The 16861-nt window shown below is 45.4% G+C and overlaps 1 pseudogene; it reads left to right on the top strand.

The window, feature by feature from the left end:
* The window catches only part of LOC138528731 (zinc finger protein 721-like), a 289902-nt pseudogene extending 276225 nt beyond the window's left edge, over nucleotides 1-13677 (top strand).
* Nucleotides 13678-16861: the final 3184 nt, after the last annotated feature.

Genomic DNA, 16861 nt, shown 5'->3' with positions numbered 1-16861 from the left:
GTGTGGGTGGCGAGAACATAAGGTTCTCAAGCCAATCTTAAGACACCGAGATCATCCGTCTCTGTAGCCCAGCAAAAGCGATCTGAACTTTTTCTCTCAGACTTTCTCCAGCAGAACTCTGTACCGTCCCATTCTACTTACGTGACATATCTGCAGATACTTTGCAACAATCATATTAACAAAGATGTTTTCAGCTTCCACCCTCATGTCCTAAACAATGAGAGCTTCACATTATAACTGTATCTTTTTTCGATGTCCTGCTGCCTTCCTGCCTTCTGCATTCAGCACAGCAAGAGAAATGAAGAGAGAAAAATGCACGTTTAAAAACGAATTTCAAAACATGTCCTTCCACCTCACTATGTACATGGGACTACATTATAATGTTAACGAGTTAGCACTAGTGATTAGTACTTGCTAATTGAGTCTGTCAGTTAGATAAATAATGTTGTCTCCTGTGTATGAGGGAATCCAGAGAAAAAACGTGATGCACATTTACTCTCTGTAGCTTTATATCGGGCTTTGGCTGCATTATGAATCCCATCCCTTGCCTGCCCCGAGCCACACATTCACCTGTTATACTGGCAACATAGGACTGGTTCTATGTGTATGCCACATTATTGCTGTCAATAGAATGCTATCACATTCAGTGAGGCGCTAGAAACTTCAAGGCGCTATACTTCAAAGCACTATGAATTATACCACACACCTCCTGATGTTACCACCTATTCCTGATGATTACCTCCTCCTGCCTCTTCCTGACAGCTGCCACCTCCCGATGTTACCAGCTGTTCCTGATAATGACCTCCTTGTGCCTCCTCCTGACAGCTGCCAACTCCTGATGTTACCACATGTTCCTGACAATGGCCTACTCCTGCCTCCCCTGACAGCTGCCACCTCCTGATGTTACCACCTATTCTGGACAATGACTCCCCCCCGCCTCTTCCTGACGGTCACCTCCTGATGTTGTCACCTATTCCTGACAATTACCTCCTCCTGCCTCCTCCTGACAGCAGCCACCTCCTGATGTTATCACGTATTCCTGACAATGACCTACTCCCACCTCCACTTGAAAGCTGCCGCCTCCTGATGTTACTACCTATTCCTGATAATGACTGCCTCCTGTCTCTTTATGACAGCTGCCACCTCCTGATGTTACCACCTATTACTGACAACAACAACCTCCTGTCTCTCCCTGACAGGTGCCACCTCCTGATGTTACCACCTATGCCTGACAATGACCTCCTCCTGTGTCCTCCTGACAGCTGCCACCTCCTGATGTTACCACCTATTCTGGACAATGACCTCCCCCGCCTCCTCCTGACTGCCACCTCCTGATGTTTGTTATCACCTCCTCCTGATAACGGCCTTGTCTTGGTACCACTTCTTTCTGTTAAACACTTGCTCCTGATGATACCACCTCCTCCTTCTCTCACACTTGCCTCAAGTTCCTGCAACGCCGTCCCTTTCTCGCCTTCCACCACTTTCCAGCCACATCCACAGCTGCCTCTAATCACCCACACTGATCAAATGGAGTTGTGTGTATTTTATGCTCTCTTCTTCGGCCCCTGCCTGCCCTTTCTCATCTGATTCATCTGCTTGAGGTGTATCACACAATAACACAGGTGGCAACCTGTTTAAAGACTCTGGCCCTCGTGACGAGTGGTGTATTACAAGCAGGTGGCAATTCAGATAAATCGACTTTACTACCGCACCACTGCACTGTGCGCTATGGCGGCAACCGGGGTGATTTACACCCAACAAAAAGATGGAGGTAAATCGTCCACCTGAACTCTCAAAATCCACAGATTGACTGTGCAGAATTACTGCTCATGGTAAACATGCCAAAAAAATCTCATGGAGACCTTTGAACCCCAGAAATGGGTGATTAGAGAGTCCCTCCCCACCATGGTGGCATCCATAACCAGGCAGGGCGACTTCACCACGATGCATTATTACATGTTTACTCAAGCAGGGAATCCTTGCGGAAGTTACAAGCCATGCAAGCTCCCTACTCTCAGAAAGTCTGGAGTCACAATTTTGCCCCACAATTTTCTGCAACCAATGAAGCTGCTCACATTTAAATCTTCTTGTTCAGAAATTGTTGTTGGTTATTGGAATTTCGGCATGTTTGCAATGTCACACAGCAGCCCCACCAAGGAAGCAGCAGATCTCCACTATAAGAAACGAGGAGTGGTGTCAGAGAGTAGCAGGGAAAAGTGGGGCGAGGAAGAGCGAGAACAGGTAAAGGAGAGGGGACACAGAGTAGCCCCACCAAAGAAGCAGCAGATCTCCACTATAAGAAACGAGAAGTGGTGTCAGAGAGTAGCAGGGAAAAGTGGGTCGAGGACGGGGTGAAAGAGTGGACTTGCAAGTCACTGTCTGCAGGTGCACAGTGAGGAACACAATCACTCCTGAAACCTGCTGTACAGCAATTCAGGAGAGGCACAAAAACACACATCAGTAACTATACATAGTAAAAACAATTGGACATCAGGCTTTCTGATTGTATGCTCTCTTCTTCCTGCCCCTGGATTCTATTCTTAGTGAGGGTCTATCCTTGTGCCTTGTAAATAGGGAAAGGCTGGGATGTGATTGCTGTCCCTGAGTGCTCCTGGTACTACTTTGGGAATAGTGGATTAGACCAAGCCTTTAACTTGACTCTCCATCATCTTGGAATGTATTTTCCCATCTGCACTTCCGTGCAGATGGAATTATTTATATACCCATTATCATTTCTATTTTTAGATTGTGCTTAGGTTTCAAGCTGATGGTTTTCATTCTTACATACATGACTAAAATACTAAATAATGACATATAAAGGCAGGAGATATGTTGTGCCATCGTATTGCATATTAGACAAATCTACAAACACAGTAAATTAAATGTAAAAGTATCACACAATTTGAAACTCGCTTACGGAGAAGCGAGAATAGGTAAAGGAGAGGGGACCTCGGACAGGATTGTGCTGGATTGTATATATTGGGAGTAGAATACAACAAAAATACCAGTCAAGAACATAAGAGCATCAATTGCTGTACAGCGTCCTCCATTAACACACAGGGTTTTATTTCAGTGTTTTTTTTTTACTTTCTCTAAAGTCCTATATATTTTGATGGACAGACATACCGATACATTAATCAGTAAGTGTGCTGGAGTGGGATGGGGCAGTCTGTACACTAGCCAATTCTGTGTCGATTAGTACAATGCCATGAAATAATATCTGAAATCGTTGTTTCTTTCAGCCGAGACTAGAGCCATTTCTGCAACCAAGAATTTGCACATGAAGACGAGACGAGGGAATATAGAGTGGACTGAGAGAAGCTTTACAGAGTACAGTGTCATTCCACTGAACCTTTAGATAACATATCATCCTCCTCGGGGAGTCCAATGCCCGGCACCCCTATGAAGATCAAAACAAAGGAGAAGGCAGCTGCCTGCAGAGTCTGCGGGATGTGCTTCCCTCACAGATCCAGTCTAATCGCACACATGAAATCCCACGCAGGTGAGAAACAGTACACGTGCACAGAGTGCAAGAAAAGCTTCAGTTCATCCTTATCTCTGAAAAGGCATCAGATGATCCATACTTGCGAGAAGCCCTACACGTGCACAGAGTGCAAGAAAAGCTTCAATCGCTCTTCAGCTCTGAAAATCCATCAGAGGATCCATACTGGCGAGAAGCCCTATAAATGCACACAGTGCAGGAAGAGCTTCATTCGGTCCTCAACTCTGATAATCCATCAGAGGATCCATACTGGCGAGAAGCCCTATAAATGCACACAGTGCAGGAAGAGCTTCATTCGGTCCTCAACTCTGATAATCCATCAGAGGATCCATACTGGCGAGAAGCCCTACACGTGCACAGAGTGCAGGAAAAGCTTCAGTTTATCCTTATCTCTGAAAAGGCATCAGATGATCCATACTGGCGAGAAGCCCTGCACGTGCACAGAGTGCAAGAAAAGCTTCAATCGCTCTTCAGCTCTGATAATCCATCAGAGGATCCATACTGGCGATAAGCCCTACAAATGCACAGAATGCAAGAAAAGCTTCAATCAACCATCAAATCTGAAACAGCATCAGAGGATCCATACTGGGGAAAAAGCCGTACAAGTGCACAGAGTGCAGGAAAAGCTTCAATCAATCATCAAATCTGAAACAGCATCAGAGGATCCATACTGGGGTAAGTCCTACACCTGGACAGAGTGCAAGAAAAGCTTCAATCAATCAGCAGATCTAAAAAAGCATCAGAGGATCCATACTGGCGAGAAGCCCTACACGTGCACAGAGTGCAGGAAAAGCTTCAATCAATCATCAAATCTGAAACAGCATCAGAGGATCCATACTGGGGCAAAAGCCGTACAAGTGCACAGAGTGCAGGAAAAGCTTCAATCAATCATCAAATCTGAAACAGCATCAGAGGATCCATACTGGGGGAAGTCCTACACCTGGACAGAGTGCAAGAAAAGCTTCAATCAATCAGCAGATCTAAAAAAGCATCAGAGGATCCATAATGGCGAAAAGCCCTACAAGTGCACAGAGTGCAGGAAAAGCTTCAATCAATCATCAAATCTGAAACAGGATCAGAGGATCCATACTGGGGCGAAGCCCTACACGTGCACAGAGTGCAGGAAAAGCTTCAATCAATCATCAGATCTAAAAAGGCATCAGAGGATCCATACTGGAGGGAAGCCCTACATGTGCACAGAGTGCAGGAAAAGCTTCAATCAATCATCAAATCTGAAACAGGATCAGAGGATCCATACTGGGGCGAAGCCCTGCACGTGCACAGAGTGCAGGAAAAGCTTCAATCAATCATCAGATCTAAAAAGGCATCAGAGGATCCATACTGGAGGGAAGCCCTACATGTGCACAGAGTGTAAGAAAAGCTTCGGTGACTCTTCAGCTCTGCGCAACCATCAGAGTATCCATACAGGAGTGAAGCCCCACAATTGCACAGAGTGCAGGAAAAGCTTCAGTTTATCCTTATATCTGAAAAGGCATCAGATGATCCATACTGGCGAGAAGCCCTACACGTGTACAGAGTGCAAGAAAAGCTTCAATCGGTCTTCAGCTCTGAAAATCCATCAGAGGATCCATACTGGCGAGAAGCCCTACACGTGCACAGAATGCAAGAAAAGCTTCAATCAATCATCTGATCTAAAAAAGCATGAGTGGATCCATACTGGTGTGAAGCCCTATAAATGCACACAGTGCAGGAAGAGCTTCATTCGGTCCTCAACTCTGATAATCCATCAGAGGATCCATACTGGCGATAAGCTCTACACATGTACAGAGTGCAAGAAAAGCTTCAATCAATCATCAGCTCTAAAAAGGCATCAGAGGATCCATACTGGTGAGAAGCCCTACACTTGCACAGAGTGCAAGAAAAGCTTCAATCAATCATCAGTTCTAAAAAAGCATCAGAGGATCCATACTGGTGGGAAGCCCTACACTTGCACAGAGTGCAGGAAAAGCTTCAGTTCATCCTTATCTCTGAAAAGGCATCAGATGATCCATACTGGCGAGAAGCCCTACACGTGCACAGAGTGCAAGAAAAGCTTCAATCGCTCTTCAGCTCTGAAAATCCATCAGAGGATCCATACTGGCGAGAAGCCCTATAAATGCACACAGTGCAGGAAGAGCTTCATTCGGTCCTCAACTCTGATAATCCATCAGAGGATCCATACTGGCGATAAGCCCTACAAATGCACAGAGTGCAAGAAAAGCTTCAATCAATCATCAGCTCTAAAAATGCATCAGAGGATCCATACTGGCGAGAAGCCCTACACGTGCATAGAGTGCAGGAAAAGCTTCAATCAATCATCAGCTCTAAAAAAGCATCAGAGGATCCATACTGGCGAGAAGCCCTACACGTGTACAGAGTGCAAGAAAAGCTTCAATCGGTCTTCAGCTCTGAAAATCCATCAGAGGATCCATACTGGCGAGAAGCCCTACACGTGCACAGAATGCAAGAAAAGCTTCAATCAATCATCTGATCTAAAAAAGCATGAGTGGATCCATACTGGTGTGAAGCCCTATAAATGCACACAGTGCAGGAAGAGCTTCATTCGGTCCTCAACTCTAATAATCCATCAGAGGATCCATACTGGCGATAAGCCCTACACTTGCACAGAGTGCAGGAAAAGCTTCAGTTTATCCTTATCTCTGAAAAGGCATCAGATGATCCATACTGGCGAGAAGCCCTACACGTGCACAGAGTGCAAGAAAAGCTTCAATCGCTCTTCAGCTCTGAAAATCCATCAGAGGATCCATACTGGCGAGAAGCCCTACACGTGCACAGAATGCAAGAAAAGCTTCAATCAATCATCTGATCTAAAAAATCATGAGTGGATCCATACTGGTGTGAAGCCCTATAAATGCACACAGTGCAGGAAGAGCTTCATTCGGTCCTCAACTCTGATAATCCATCAGAGGATCCATACTGGCGATAAGCTCTACACATGTACAGAGTGCAAGAAAAGCTTCAATCAATCATCAGCTCTAAAAAGGCATCAGAGGATCCATACTGGCGAGAAGCCCTACACTTGCACAGAGTGCAGGAAAAGCTTCAATCAATCATCAGTTCTAAAAAAGCATCAGAGGATCCATACTGGCGAGAAGCCCTACAAGTGCACAGAGTGCAAGAAAAGCTTCAGTTCATCCTTATCTCTGAAAAGCCATCAGATGATCCATACTGGCGAAAAGCCCTACACGTGCACAGAGTGCAAAAAAAGCTTCAATCAATCATCAAATCTAAAAAGGCATCAGAGGATCCATACTGGGGTAAAACCCTACATTTGCACAGAGTGTAAGAAAAGCTTCAATCAATCATCAGATCTAAAAAAGCATCAGAGGATCCATACTGGGGGTAAGCCCTAGGCATGCACAGAGTGCAAACAATGGTTCATAAAGTCCTCACCTCTTATAAACCATCAGAGGATCCATACTGGTGAAAAGCCCTATAAATGCACACAGTGCAAGAAGAGGTTCAGTCGGTCCTCAAATCTGATACGACATCAGAGGATCCATACTGGAGTGAAGCCCTACATGTGCACAGAGTGTAAGAAAAGCTTCAGTGACTCTTCAGCTCTGTGCAACCATCAGAGGATCCATACAGGAGTGAAGCCCCACAATTGCACAGAGTGCAGGAAAAGCTTCAGTTTATCCTCATCTCTGAAAAGGCATCAGATGATCCATACTGGCGAGAAGCACTACACGTGCACAGAGTGTAAGAAAAGCTTCAATCAATAATCAGATCTAAAAAAGCATCAGTGGATCCATGCTGGGGGGAAGCCCTACACATGCACAGAGTGCAAACAATGGTTCATAAATTCCTCAACTCTTATAAACCATCAGAGGATCCATACTGGTGAAAAGCCCTATAAATGCACATTGTGCAAGAAGAGGTTCAGTTGGTCCTCAAATCTGATAAGACATCAGAGGATCCATACTGGAGTGAAGCCCTACATGTGCACAGAGTGTAAGAAAAGTTTTGGTGACTCTTCAGCTCTGCGCAACCATCAGAGGATCCATACACGTGTACAGAGTGCAAGAAAAGCTTCAATCGCTCTTCAGCTCTGAAAATCCATCAGAGGATCCATACTGGCAAAAAGCCCTACACGTGCACAGAATGCAAGAAAAGCTTCAATCAATCATCTGATCTAAAAAAGCATGAGTGGATCCATACTGGTGTGAAGCCCTATAAATGCACACAGTGCAGGAAGAGCTTCATTCGGTCCTCAACTCTGATAATCCATCAGAGGATCCATACTGGCGATAAGCCCTACACATGTACAGAGTGCAAGAAAAGCTTCAATCAATCATCAGTTCTAAAAAAGCATCAGAAGATTCCTACTGGCGGGAAGCCCTACACGTGCACAGAGTGCAAGAAAAGCTTCAATCAATCATCAGTTCTAAAAATGCATCAGAGGATCCATACTGGCGAGAAGCCCTACACGTGCACAGAGTGCAAGAAAAGCTTCAAACAATCATCAGATTTAAAAAAGCATCAGAGGATCCATACTGGCGAGAAGCCCTACAAGTGCACAGAGTGCAGGAAAAGCTTCAATCAATCATCAAATCTGAAACAACATCAGAGGATCCATACTGGGGTGAAGCACTACACATGCACAGAGTACAAGAAAATCTTCAATTAATCATCAGATCTAAAACAGCATCAGAGGATCTATACTGGGGTGAAGCCCTACAAGTGCACAGAGTGCAGGAAAAGCTTCAATAAATCATCAAATCTGAAACAGCATCAGAGGATCCATACTGGGGGAAAACCCTACACCTGGACAGAGTGCAAGAAAAGCTTCAATCAATCAGCAGATCTAAAAAAGCATCAGAGGCTCCATACAGGAGGGAAGCCGACAATTGCACAGAGTGCAGGAAAAGCTTCAATTAATCGTCAGATCTGATAATCCATCAGAGGATCCATACTGGTGTAAACCCTACAGGTGCACAGAGTGCAATAAAAGCTTCAATCAGACCTCAGCTCTGTAAAGCCACCATCAGACAAGCCATTTGAGGATTCATACGGGGGTAAAGCCTTACACGTGCACATAGTTCAAGATACATCATCAGAGGAGCCATAAAGGGGTAAGCGCTACGAGTGCACAGAGTGCAGGAAACGTTTCAGTCAATCCTCAAATCTGAAACAGCATCAGAGGATCCAACTGGGGTGGCCCTACACCCGGACAGAGTGCAAAAAAGGCATCGCAGAAGCCATTCTTTTAAATACACTGGAGGGTCTCCAAGCCTTTAAGAGGTCTTTGAAGATTGACTCTTTTCCTAGTAGACAAGGAGAGAGATGGTGTGAATGTATTCTTATCAGTGTTTAGCGCCCAGAAGCACCTTATGAATTCACCTTATGAATTTATGACTATTATAACATTATGGGGAAAATGCACAAGCCATGTTCACTGAGATACAGAAAAGATCTAGTATACGATAAATAGCATCACAACAGCAATAAGGATTCAGCAGCACAAGATCAATCAGGCAATGCAACTCATTAGCAGGTATTTACACAACAGAGGATAACATGCCTCAACATGGCTCAACAATATGATACATTAATCAGGACATGAAATCCCGGCTGAACAGTTAAACGAGAAATAAAATATACCACCTCACTGCCTTACAGCACAGAATATACATAAAGAATGACCACATGAAGAGCGGATGTGAATATTTCTAATACTCAGGAACCTATGGCTTCCTCTACACATTATCCCACTCCAAATAACCTGTGCACCTGCAGCCTATATACTGTACCCTGGGATACACATGGCCAGATACATATATATACATGTATATACATACTCTGCACCTGTGTACCTTGAGCCATTAGCAGCATGGCCTAGTGGAAACAAAACACTGCTGCATTTTATTTGTTCTTTCCCCCTGGATGAAACCCCTTGTGTGTTCACGGCAGCACGAGAGGTGGTGTCTTAGATCACCTGTATGTGCACTAGTATTGATCATCCAGTCCTCTAATTCAGGACAGCTCAGTATGTGCATAGAGACTATGCTTTAAGTGTGCTGCGACCGGCATGTATAGAGTGGAGTGACAGCCGCATTATATGGGGTACCCAGAGCTGGAAACCCAGGGGTAACATGCTGCAACCTGCCAGTATACAGTGGAGTGACAGCCGCATTATATGGGGTACCCAGCTAGAGCCAGAAGCCCAGGGGTAACATGCTGCAACCTGCCATTATAGAGAGGAGTGCCACCTGCCCTATAGGGGGTACCCAGCTAGAGCTGGCAGGCCAGGGGTAACATGCAGCAACCGGCCAGTATAGAGTGTAGTGACAGCCACATTATATGGGGTACCCAGATAGAGCCAGAAGGCATTGGGTAACATGCTGCACCCTGCCAGTATAGATTGGAGTGACAGCTGCATTACAGGGGGGGACCCAGCTGGAGCGGGAAGCCCGGGCTAACATGTTGAAACCTGCCAGTATAGAGTGGAGTGACATCCGCATTGTGGGGGTACCAAGCTAGAGCCTGAAGCACGGGGTACCATGCTGCAACCTGCCAGTATAGAGTGGAGTGACAGCCACAATATGGGGGTACCCAGCTACAGCTGGAAGCCCGGGGGTAACCTGCCAGTGTAGAGTGGAGTGACAGCCGCATTATATGGGGTACTCAGAGCTAGAAGCCCGGGGGTAACATGCTGCAACCTGCCAGTATAGAGTGGAGTGCCAGCCGCATTGCGGGGGGTACCCAGCTAGAGCCGGACGCCTGGTGTAACATGCTGCACCCTGCCAGTATAGAGTAGAGTAACAGTGCATTATGGGGGGTACCCAGCTAGAACCGGAAGCCTGGGGGTAACAGGCTGCACCCTGCCAGTATAGAGTGGAGTGCCAGCCGCATTGCGGGGGTACCCAGCTAGAGCCGGACGCCTGAGTGTAACATGCTGCACCCTGCCAGTATAGAGTAGAGTGACAGTGCATTATGGGGGGTACCCAGCTAGAACCGGAAGCCTGGGGGTAACAGGCTGCAACCTACCAGTATTGGGTAGGGTGACAGCTGCATTGTGGGGGGTGCCCAACTAGGGCTGGAAGTGGGTAACAGGCTGCAACCTTCCAGTATAGGGTGGAGTGGCAGCCACATCAAAGGGGTTACCCAGCTAGATCCGGAAGCCTGGGGGTAACATGCTGCAACCTGCCAGTATAGAGTGGAGTGACAGCCGCATTATAGGGGTACCCAGCTCGAGCCATACACCCGGGGGTAACATGCTGCAACCTGCCTCTACAGAGTGGAGGGACAGCCACATTGTGAGGGGTACCCAGCTGCAGCCAGAAGCCCGGGGTAACATGCTGGATCCTGCCAGTATAGAGTGGAGTGACAGCCACAATATGGGGGGTACCCAGCTACAGCTGGAAGCCTGGGGTAATATTCTGCAACCTGCCAGTATAGAGTGGAGTGACAGCCACATTGTGAGGGGTACCCAGCTACAGCTGGAAGCCCGGTGTAATATTCTGCAACCTGCCAGTATAGAGTTGAGTGACAGCCACATTTAGGGGTACCCAGCTGGAGCTGGAAGCCTGGGGTAACATCCTGCAACCTGCCAGTATAGAGTGGAGTGACAGCCGCATTGTGAGGGGTACCCAGCTACAGCTGGAAGCCCGGTGTATTATTCTGCAAACTGCCAGTATTGAGTTGAGTGACAGCCACATTTAGGTGTACCCAGCTGGAGCTGGAAGCCTGGGGTAACATGCTGCAACCTGCCAGTATAGAGTGGAGTGACAGCCACAATATGGGGGGTACCCAGCTACAGCTGGAAGCCTGGGGTAATATTCTGCAACCTGCCAGTATAGAGTGGAGTGACAGCCGCATTTTGGGGGTTACCCAGCTGGAGACGGAAGCCGGGGGGTAATATGGAAAGCTTAGAGTTCATTGCATTCAGGGGATAATTCATTATTAATTCATCACGGTGGGAATAGGAAGAAGCTGTTGGATTAAATTATATAACAGAAAAGGGACAGTAAAACGCCCACACGGCCCATGCCAATTTCGCTTGTTGGAGACACCAAGAATGTTGTATTTAAAAGAGACCTGGACTGAGTAGTGAACAGGACTTTCGTGGTTTCATCTCTTCTTCTTATTTTCCAAGGAAACTCATCTTGTAAACATTGTTTTAAACAATTAAATCAGGCAAATTAAAAAAAATAAAAAATGATATAACAAGGAGGAAAATTAAATGTATTGTTTGCTTGTTTGACGTGGAGATCAGATCTTTATGTACCAGAATCTACATTAATCTAGCATTTACAGAATCATAGTGACACAACTCGCATATCACTCTGATGCTTTAGTGCCCATCATACAGAATCAGTGTGAAACTTCTTGCATATCACTCTGATGCTTTAGCGTACACCATACAGAATCATATGGCCACAACTTGCGTATCACTCTGATGCTTTAGTGCCCATCATACAGAATCAGCGGGCCACTTCTCACATATCACTCTGATGCTTCATCATACAATAGCATAGGGCCACACCTAATATAGCACTCTTATTCTTTAGATCACATCATACACAATCAAAGAGCTACATCTCACGTATCACTCTGATGCTTTATGGTACATAAAGCACAATCAGTGGACCACGTCTTGCATATTACTCTGATGCTTTTGTATACATTACAGAATCAGTGGGACACTTCTCACATATCATTCTGATGCTTCATCATACAGAAACATAAGGTGACACCTCATGTATCACTCTAATGCTTAGTCATACATCATACGTAATCATAGGACCACAACTTACATATCACTCTGATGCTTCTGTGCACATCATACAGAATCATTGAGTTGCATCTCACTCATCACTCTGATGCCTTAGGGTACATAATACAGAATCAGTGGACCACGTCTCACATATCACTCTGATGCTTTAGTACACATCATACAGAAATAGTGGACCACATCTCGCTTATCACTCTGATGCTTTAGCATACATCATACAGAATCATAGAGCCACATCTCACTCATCACTCTGATGCTTTATGGTACATAATGCACAATCAGTGGACCACGTCTTGCATATTACTCTGATGCTTTAGTACACATCATACAGAATCAGTGGACCACATCTTGCGTATCACTCTGATGCTTAGCATACATCACACAGAATCATAGAGACACATCTTGCACATCACTCTGATACTTTCGCATCATCATGCAGAATCAGAGGTCCATATCTTCTATATCACTCTGATGTTTAATCATACATCACACAGATTCATTGGGCTGCCACATATTGCATATCACTCTGCTGCTTTACCATACATCATACTGAATCATAGAGCCACATCTCACGTATCACTCTGATCCTTAATCATGCAGAATCAAAGGTCTCCTTCTCACGTATCACTCTGATGTTTTATTATACATTGTACAGACTAATAAGGCCACATCTTGCGTATCACTCTGATGCTTGATCATACATCAGACAGAATCATAAGGCCACATCTCACAAATCACTCTGATGCTTTAGCATACATCAGACAAAATCATAAGGCCACATCTCACAAATCACTCTGATGCTTTAGCATACATCAGACAAAATCATAAGGCCACATCTCACACATCACTCTGATGCTTTAGCATACATCACATATAATTTTAGGGCCACATCTCACACATCACGTATCACGCTGATGCTTTAACATTCATCATGCTGAATAACACAGCCACATCTCACACACCACTCTGATGCTTAATCATACATCATACAGACTCATAGGGCTGCATCTCACGTATCACTCTGATGCTTAATCATACATCATACAGAATCATAGGGCTGCATCTCATGTATCACGCTGATGCTGAATCATATGTCATACAGAATCATAGGGCAGCATCTCACGCATCACTCTGATGCTTTATCATACATCATAAGGAATCATAGTACCGCCATCCTACATATATTGTAGCTGAACTCATTTGTTTAGGGCAACATGGCAAATACTTTATATGTAATAAAACTTTTTTTTTAATGTTCCCTTCAAGGGAACTGTTTTGAATATTAATGAAGTCATATATTGCCTTTATTCATTGTAACCCCATTTTATGTATTGTTATGACCGACCGATGTAATGAAATGGATATGGGGTTCTTGATGTTCTAGAGACTTTATCCAAATAAACCTGATTGATTTAAATGTTTCCTTTATACTGACTGTTTTTGGCCTGGTTCCAACCTTTACCTATGGCACAAGTAAGGACATTCCTGAGACCCTTAGCTGGCAAGAGGACATCATACCCACCCCCGACCCTCTGACACGCTGCTCTTTACCAGCCTGCAGCTTTCACACCCTGTCCCCTTTTTTAGGCCAAGGTGATGCATATTTTTTGTGTAATCCACACGTATTTATTCTGCTCTGAGTTTCTTCATGAAGAACTAGTTGCAGTGTTGGAGCATCACTCTGATACCTGCATGCCTGCTGTTGCATCCACCATCAGGACAAGGTGCGTTGTGACTGTCAGTGATGGGAGATGTTATTATGGACTGTGTGAGAAGAGTTTGTGGCTTGTGTGAGTGAGCAGGGTAGACCTGTGGGCCACTTGAGCAGGGATTGTGGCGCCTGCCCCGACCACTGTCTGATGGACATCTGACAAATGCCTTACCCTGCCTCGAGGGACCGGCCCTCGAAATGCAAACATTCCTGCAGGCCACTGAGAAAAGCACCTGAGCGTGTTAGTGATGTTGGAGGTATCGTTCAGCCTAGTAACCAATCTCTCAGCATCTCTCAGCCTGATAACCAATACACTAGGGAAGATGAAATGGGTGACTTTGGTCTTCAAATTTCAAGCTGCACTTCCACTGAACCTTAAATTATTGCCTCCCATAACCCTGTGAAGGTGGCTCATGGTTATGTCTGAGATTTCACACCTCCCCTTTCTCTCATCTGCCAATTCACAGATGCATGTTCTGTTCCTCATGGGGTACCATGTAGCTAAGAGAGAGAAGGAGGGAGACAGAGGGCCTCATTACGTCCCAGGTGCTAAACCATGGTGCTGCTAGCACCATGGTTCATGCCGGCAATTTACCGATTCCGCCATGGATAAAGGGGGAATTACCACCCCATTCCAAGGTTGGTGGGGCGGTAATTCCCCCTTTCTCCATGGCCCTTCCCCATTCCCATTTTTGCCCCAAAGGGCTCAATGGGAATGGGGAAGGCGGTAATTACGGTACCGCAAATTGCGGTACCGTAATTACCACCAAGGTCCCTTTGCGGGTCCAATCCTTAACGGCTGGTTAAACCAGCCGTTAAGGTGGGAACCCGCAAAGGGACCTCGTAATCAGGTGCTAAGGGATTACCAGTACCGGTACACTTACCGGTACCGGTAATCCCTTAGCGCCAGGGTTGTAATGAGGCCCAGAGAGTGAGGGAGGGGGAGGCCATTGGGAGCTTGAGAAATAGGATATTTCAACAAATGGTCATGGAGGTTTACTTTCAAGGCCTCCCCCGACTAACTGACTCACCTCTAAGATCTTCTAGCGCCTTGAACTGCATACACAAAACCCCCACGGATGCCCACCCTAGGCCCAGACATAAGTATATCAACACTAACTGAGTCACGACTAAGCTCTCCCCTTTAGCCCTATCACACTCTCCCACATCAACACTAACTGAGCCACGACTAATCTGTCCTATTTAGCCCTATCACACTCTCCCACATCAATACTAACTGAGTCACGACTAAGCTCTCCTATTTAGCCCTATCACACTCTCCCACATCAACACTAACTGAGCCACGACTAAGCTCTCCTATTTAGCCCTATCACACTCTCCCACATCAACACTAACTGAGCCACGACTAAGCTGTCCTATTCAGCCATATCACACTCTCCCACATCAACACTAAGCAATGTATAAACTCTCCTCTTTAGCCCTATCACACTCTCCCGCATCAACACCAACTGAGCCACGACTAAGCTGTCCTCTTTAGTCCTTTCACACTCTCCCACGTCAACAGTAATCAATGTCTAAACTCTCCTCTTTAGCCCTATCTCACTCCCCCACATCAACACTGACTGAGTCACGACTAAGCTGTCCTCTTTAGCCCTATCACACTCTCCCAAATTAAGACTAACTGAGTCACTACTAAGCTGTCCTCTTTAGCCCTATCACACTCTCCCACATCAACACTAACGGAGTCACGACTAAGCTGTCCTCTTTAGCCCTATCACACTCTCCCACATTAACACTAACTGAGCCACGACTAAGCTCTCCTATTTAGCCCTATCACACTCTCCAAAATCAACACTAACTGAGTCACGGCTAAGCTGTCCTCTTTAGCCCTATCACACTCTCCCACATCAACACTAACTGAGTCACGACTAAGCTGTCCTCTTTAGCCCTATCATACTCTCCCACATCAACACTAACTGAGTCACGACTAAGCTGTCTTCTTTAGCCCTATCACATGCTCGCGCCTAGAAGCGCTTGTGTACCGGGGCGTTACAAATAACTTATCACATGAGTGGCTAAGTGACGTAAAGCAGTGCAGTCTATCAGATATTGGGCCCTTCCCTATGGATAACATACTGCCATGCACATATATTAAGCAGAGTTTCACTCAGGAACCTGTAGCCCATCCCCCTTTATTTGTGCAGAGTCATGCGCACCGAGTCCGCCAATAGCGTTGGGATGGCTCTTTACAAAACAACGTACATTACATAGAGCAAGCCAATGGCCAGTTGTATCTGCTGCTGGACTGCTGAGATCAAAGAGATGTCCTGGGAACAGGAATACTGCATGGCCCGTTCCATTGAGTAAGGGCACAGATACTCAGGAGTTACTGTGTAATAAAAGCACTGCCAACAATTGTTTTAAAATGTTTTATTTTGTTTAATGTGTGTTGGTTTAATTAGCAAACCTTTCACTTAAAGAAAAGAATAAAATACACACGTACCTTACCATACCATACAATAGCAGAAATGAATAACAGCAAACAGCTTATGGCCCTGATTCAAAGAGCGTTTTCCTATGGGGTTTTGTCATTATAAAACGCTTCTGTGAATTAGGCCCTTTATCTTCATTGTGAGCAGTCATCACATTGCAGTGACATGCATTGTGTTTAAAAACCTACGAAGATTTCAAATCAATGAGGCACAATCTTCCAAAATCAAGCTATTGCATAAACTTTCACCGGCGTCCTCACAACTCATTTAAATGAATTCTGTGAAGTTATCGAGTCAGTAAAATATGAGCAGTTGATGACCAGATGCTCTAAAGATGTTATTGTGCAATAATGACTGCAATGCTGTGGGGCTTCACACCTGAAAGCTAATGGCTTCACATGTAATTTGTGCAGAGTTCATCTGTGTATGCATGACCC

Source organism: Ambystoma mexicanum, chromosome 7q, assembly GCF_040938575.1.
Source record: "Ambystoma mexicanum isolate Mex_15411 chromosome 7q, UKY_AmexF1_1, whole genome shotgun sequence".
In the NCBI taxonomy this organism is placed as follows: Eukaryota; Metazoa; Chordata; class Amphibia; order Caudata; family Ambystomatidae; genus Ambystoma; species Ambystoma mexicanum.
Note: the sequence above shows the minus strand (reverse complement) of the source record. Positions and strands in the feature narration are given on the sequence as shown.